Genomic DNA, 7,025 nt, shown 5'->3' with positions numbered 1-7,025 from the left:
TATCTATGAGCTAGATGTTTATGTTATAGAAACAATGCATATCGTACGTAATCGTTCTCGACAGAGAGAAAGCTTTTGATATTCCATTGCATGCACTCTTAATGGCAATTCTGCTTATAAATATTAAACTTTATCACAGGCAATGAACATGTGTAGAAGTACTTCACTCATGAGTTCATTAAAACGGCCATATATAAAAGAACATCTTAGTTATATTGAATCTCATGAAAATACATAATACATATCATGAACGTGAACATCTGACCTTTGGATGTGTGCGCGTGTGTAGAATGGTTGTCAGTGGAGAGAGGTTTTTTATGTAATTTAAAGAGCATAGATTTTTTAGTGCGAGACTAGGAGTTGCTCTTGTTAAGTTTGCATAATACATCAAATCCAAAATCAAAATCGTGTATACGCAACAATTCTAACAGTAAATATCCACAAAACAGGAAAAACGCATTTAATAATGATAACAGGATGTGGGTTTAGTTGTCAACATTCATTTGTGGCATAATAATCCACTTTAGTCCGGCTCAAGACCATGTGGCAGTACCCTGGAAACATATAAATTGCCGTTTATTTAATACTAAAGAAGTAAGGATAAACATATCACATTTAAATTCACCGTGGTTTTTGATTTAAAAGAATGCTGAAAGCACACATTATTTGCCTCATGTTGATGGCATCAGTGTTGGGTAAGTACTACATATTTATTGTTATCTCTATCTCTGTATATGTCTGTCTGTATGTCTGTAAGTTTTCTTAATAGATACAATCGTTATACGTGTCACCTAGTTACCAAATTAGATTACTTTTGTGCATCTTTTTTATGTAAAATGTATTACCACTCACTCTTTCTCCGTGGCTTAACCGCTCAGGCTTTCTAGTGGTTAGAGTATCCGCCTAGCATGCAGGAGGTAATGGGTTCGATATCCGACCAAGTCATACCAAAGTCTTACAAAAATGGTACTAACAGCTGCCTCGCTTAGCGCTCAACATTAAGAGGCTAGTATTAGGGCTGGTCGGCCTGGTGTCAGGATAATGTGACTGGGTGGGACATCATGATATATGTCTGCGGCATGATGCCCCAGTGCAAGACATCACTATAACATCACTATAAACTGCCACACTGCAGACATCGTTGCGATATGGCTGAAAAATTGTTAAAGCTAAGATAAAAATCCAAATCGCAAACACACACACACACACACACACACATTCTCTTTTTCTTAATTGCTAATGAACTTGAGTTAATTGAGACCACCTTTTGACGTAAACAAATAAAACATAAAATCAATCAAGTTTTCATGACAGTCATAAACAAGAAAAGAAACATACATAGTGAAAACACTTTATAGCCTAATTCATCCGTTTATCAGCTGGAAATGTAATACTTGTTAGCGTAATTCATTCGTTCAACAGATGGTAATGTTATACTTGTTAGCCTAATTCATCCGGTTTATCAAGATGGAAATGTTATAATTGTTGGCCTAATTCATCCGTTTTATCAAATCGATATCTTATACTTGCTAGCCTTTCTCATCCGTTTGTCATAAAGAAATGTTATACTTGTAGTTTTTTCCACCGTCCTTTGTTTATTCATACATCTTTTCTTTTCGTGCCACTTCCTTTATATCTTGTTTATTTATTGATTGATTTATTTAGGTATTTATTATACTGGAAATGAGGTATTTTGGAACAATCTAGACACATTTCTATTAAAACACACCGAACATAATGCGTGTCATTACAAGATCAATACAAGCATTTTGTGTCAATTGTTCCTCATAAATTTCCAGACTTGAAAAATGAAATTCCAAAAACCACGTTTCATAATAAACTTTGTTATCTACACACCGTAAACTTTCTTTTTGTCCTTATTACGAAAGCTACCAATTTAAAGAGTCGACAGATTTTGTTCTCTGTTCTTGTTTTTAATAAAGACTTCCATCCGTTTCAGCTCTTCATCGTGTTGAATCTGCGCCAGGTACTCTCTCTCTCTCTCTCTCTCTCTCTCTCTCTGAAAACATGCCGTATGCAACTTAAATGTTTTCGGTATCTTATACGTGAATGTAGAATGATAATCACATGTTGTGTGGTAAAATTCGCAAGTAATATGTCTGTTTTTAGTCAAGATCCAGCTCTAAAAATCGAGCATATATTTGCATTATGTAGACAATGTCTTGGAAGTTCTTGGCAATCGTTGTCCTAATCGATGTTGATCAGAATATTTTCTACAAGATTATATTTTTAGAGAAAAAGTAATCCCCGAAGAGAGTTACTAAGTTTTGCTTTGCATTCAACTCTCACCTCTAGATGTATAATTTCCTTTAAACTCTGTAGTAATACATAAATACACTGCAAATGCGCCAAATTGGACACAGGTATATGACCAAAAAAAGACACATACAGCTATATGATCACTCAATACTTTTAAACTCCAGTCTGAACTTGGATCTTTTGTCTCGCGGAAAAATAAAAATGTTTAGGCGCTACATTATATAGTTATGGTACGATTGAAGGCGACAAAATCCACAGCATAACTTTGATATCAATACAAGAATCACCAAACGGAGCACGCAAATATCATCTTGCCAGTATAAGCAACCTAATGTTCTGTATTGGTAATATTTTGTAGGAAGAAAAAACACTTAAATTTCACAAAATAGGTTTTAAGGGACGGATCCTAAGCTGATAAAGGAAATGGTAAAACCAAACTAGAATCTATAATGAAATACATTCACCGACGTACATCCACCAGACATATCTTAAAAGTATCCATTAGGAACCACTCGTCTTAATATCGGACGACTTATTATTTTACAGCCATAAATGGAGTTTACGATTAGGAAATGGAATATTGAGCACAAAATATTTTGAGATATACTCATTAGATAGTAAATAGTGTTATTTTGTTTTCCGTTTTAAATTTTATAAGTTTCAGACTATGTTATAGTTGAAAACGAACATAGTTTTATTTTGCGAACTTGTATTTACGTTACTACTGACAAACCAGCATATGAACTCTAGGTGCGAGGGGGTGCTCTTTGGTGTAAACAAGGACAGCCCCGTGTTTAACAGAACGAGAGTCAACAATATGCTCTGAAACATATTTTTCAAAGCTGAATTTTTTTATCTAACTCTAATGAATAGAAGCATGCGTGGTCTGTTTGCCAATTTAGCGCAGAAATTATTTTCATTTATTAAATTTATTTTAGTTATGTTCTGTTCAGAGATTAATTAGTAGTCCAATCCCTATAGGGGTTGGGGTAATATGTATCCATAGCAACTATGTGCCTACTGCATTCCTTTCAATATCATTAGACAATTTATGATAAATTACAATGCGATGGATCATTTTTACAGTAAGCTAGAGCAGACACAAAAGCTTCGCTATCTGGATCCATCGAAATATTTGTAACCTCCGTGTGAGACTGAGGACCTGACATGAAACGTATGACTTATGACATTTCTTGTCCCATGGTGTGTAACATTTATTATATTTTATGTTATTTAAAATGACTGAATTTCTAAAATAATTTACAACTCTCGTTGAAAAACTATTTGATGGGTTATCTCCCCATGACCAGTACTGAAATCATTCCTGTATTTAGAATTTAGACAAATGATATTTCGGAACTGTTTGAAGCGCCATCTCTCTAAAATTAATATATTTATTGCAGTAGTTTGACAGTTTTATTTTGAGTCAAATTTGATTTTTACATTTTTAAAAACGTTCGGTTTACTTTACTTTGCCTAATGAATTAGGACATGCAAAATAGCAAACAAACTGAATGATAATATCTGTTTTGTTTGCACGATTGAATAACGATACATTTATATTTACTCCCTTTCTTTGAAGTTCTCGGCATGTATATCATTTATATTATTGTAGGATGTATTCCGCTATTTTGCTATCCGCACCCCTGTACATATACGCGCTGTCCTCCAGGAACCATATGCAGGTAATAATCCATATTTCTTTCCCTATCAACTTACACGCTAAATCAATTCATAAACCTACAACTCCATAGTGATTTAAGCACGAATTACTCCAGCGGATAGATCGATCATGGAATGAACGAGACATTTCTATATATTTTTAAGAAACAGATCAAGAACTGCTTGTCACTTTAACATGCTCCTGTCTCGCCTGCTTTGAGTATTGCAAAAGGGTATATATAGTTAGCATAATGTTTGTCCATGGTCTCCATGTCGATCTGAGTCGAATTTTCTATTATTGTCAATGTAAATGTTTTAATTACGGGGTCTAAAGATAGCAGGTTTAGTCAAAAGGAATACTCGGTAGTCTTCATAGAAGCAGTTATTAAAATGTAGTGGAAAAAGAAGACAAGTAAGACAAAGTTTAAAATAGCAACTTTAAGAACAGTAAGAAAGAAAAGGCGGAGAAAGAGGAGACAGATGATGATGTCAATAATTATGATGATTGTTATTAGTAGTAGCATTGTCTTTCTAACGCTTACAACTACTACCAATAATATAATTACTAAACCAACCACTATCTATGACTAATGCTAATACAACTACTACTGTTACAGGGCAAACAACTGTGACGGATGCAAAGCTGAGTGTATACCATCATATGGTTGACCAGACCACCTGCTTGTAACACATACTGGATAGCCCTTTACAAAGCGCCGCAAGGTTTTATGATATTCATGTAATGTACACTATGAATAAACAAGCATTTGCTACTTTTAACAGCTTTTGGTCATTTCTCAACAACGTGTGAGCCACACAAACCCACTTATATATGCATATCTGTCAGTATATGTATGTATGTATGTATGTATGAAGGTAGGTAGGTAGGTAGGTAGATATATATGTATGTATGTATGTTTAAAAATTGAAAAAGGTCCATTGTTGTGTTGATACTGTAATCCATAGAAAGACAACTTAGAACTTGGGCAAGAATCAATGTTTGTTTCAAGACAGCTTGTACACCTTACGTTTCGTGAATATGATATAATGTGAAATGAGTGATAAAGCATGAAATAACAATCAAATGAGTGTTTGATAACAAAATAGTGAGACTGAAACACACCAATTAATATAATTAGCTGTAATAATATATTTACTTGTGCATAACCTGATCCCATCTGCGAACAGTCTAAGCAAGATAAATGCACCGCCACATCAGATTATACTCTGTGTCATTGAAATCGTTAGTAGGACACAGGCCGTACACTCGGATTCTAGCGTAGAAGACCTGGCATACACGCGATCACAACATAAGAATGTTTGAGGATAATGATAACTGTTAATGAGAAAATAAACTCTACATGTGTATGTTTCACTGCTGTTGTCTTCTAACCATTTTGATTGTTACAAAATAAAATAGCACGTGTCCAGTGTTAAGACGATTTGCTGTTCTTACGTCATATAGCCATGACCCTAACTAAAACAAAAGCTCATGTCATCAGAGATGGATTCAGTGGAGGGAAAACTGAAGTAATTTATGAAGGCAGAGACTGTATTGGAAAACCTGACATATAATTTCATTAGGTTATGGAGTGGCATGTTGTATGCAGGTAGGACTGCTTGTACAGTGTGCGAAGATTTTATATGAATTGAAAAGTTTCATCTGATAATACAATGCGCGTTGGAGACGTTGCTGTTGTTGCTTATGTAGGTAGTTGATACAGACAAGGCCTGGCTCAAAACTACCTTGGAAAACGGATGGATAACCTAAAGTATTCCCTAAGCAGATAGAGCAGAATTGTGTGATTGTTTACAGCCAATCGTATGCCAGAAAACACATTCTATTCATCAAATTTGCAAGTGTTTAAGATTTTATTCTGATCCTTCCTATCGCATTGTAGAGGTTTATACCTTAAAATAAACGCGTAGTTCTCTAAAATGGGGTGGAATATGAAACTGAGATTATGTTTATGATTAAACTGCTATGATTGGATATTTATCTAAGTAAAAATTGTACCTAGTAACTAATAAAGCAAAGAACTTTATGTTAGCTTTGTGGGTAAACAGCTGGGCTAGAAATTAAGGACAATCAGCTAAGCCGAGAAGAGTGGTTTTGCCAATGGACCACCAAAAGAACAGTCATTTATTTCCAAAGTAGAGCTCAGGTAGGAAACATGGTAGACTCAAATGTCCAAGATAAATTCTAGTGGAGAATAGTTACTTGTGCAAGAGGTATGGAAAATGAAGTCCAGGTCTAGAAGGGTCGTGTAAGGGGACGCACATAATCAGAAATACAGGGTCATTGACTTACTAATTTTTGCAGTGAATATTATATTTTTCAGAATTATATACTTTTAATCAGTCGTCGGTTAGCTATAGTTTCCTTGAAAGCTGAAACAATTAAAGGAACAGTTAGTATAAAGGACAAGTAAACTGAAGAAAGCAGGAGGCAATCCTCACTCCACAGTGATTGATTCAAAGCATATATTCCTGGAAAAGTGAATCTTTATTGCAAATATAATAATTCCACAATGCCAGAGTTTATTATAATAGTACGAATTTGAATTCTTTTCAACAAACAATAAACCGTTGAAGGCCTTTGTAGCCCCGTGTTTGCATTTAAACGACCTGATTTTACGACTTAGATGGGTAATTGTTCCCCACCTTTTCAATTTCTGGACTGACAAACTACCTATGTTAATAATCACAGTTTACAAATATATCATCAGTTTTAATTTTCTAGTAAAGGATGAAGTGACAGGAAAGAAAAATAACTAATCTACAATATCAGACTGATTCTAACACATGATTAATGTCCATTATACTAAATAAAATCTCATTTTATTATTTACATTAATTTCTTTATGTGTGTCAATGTTCGTGGAAAATCAACTTCGCGCTGCACATAAAATGGTGATAAATCTGCATAGTTAAATTGAAGTTGCAAACACTGCATAATAAGTGTATATACTTGTTTTGAAATTAGTAAAGGTAACATGCAATTTTTTTTAATATGCACTTATTGAAAGTGAAAGATAATATCATTAAACGACTCGCAATGTTTAACATCAGTAACTACAGAT

At 34.2% G+C, this 7,025-nt stretch overlaps 1 long non-coding RNA gene across 1 annotated transcript; it reads left to right on the top strand.

The window, feature by feature from the left end:
- Window positions 1–525: 525 nt before the first annotated feature.
- LOC149801257 (uncharacterized) lies at window positions 526–4,722 on the top strand. Its single transcript, XR_016420452.1, has 4 exons — window positions 526–695; window positions 1,961–1,987; window positions 3,896–3,965; window positions 4,560–4,722. It is a non-coding gene; the product is annotated as an uncharacterized LOC149801257 (long non-coding RNA).
- Window positions 4,723–7,025: the final 2,303 nt, after the last annotated feature.

The sequence above is a fragment of the Sinohyriopsis cumingii genome, chromosome 4, assembly GCF_028554795.1.
Source record: "Sinohyriopsis cumingii isolate HCF-2022 chromosome 4, ASM2855479v2, whole genome shotgun sequence".
In the NCBI taxonomy this organism is placed as follows: Eukaryota; Metazoa; Mollusca; class Bivalvia; order Unionida; family Unionidae; genus Sinohyriopsis; species Sinohyriopsis cumingii.
The sequence above is the reverse complement of the archived record's forward strand: the minus strand, read 5'-3'. Positions and strand labels throughout refer to the sequence as shown.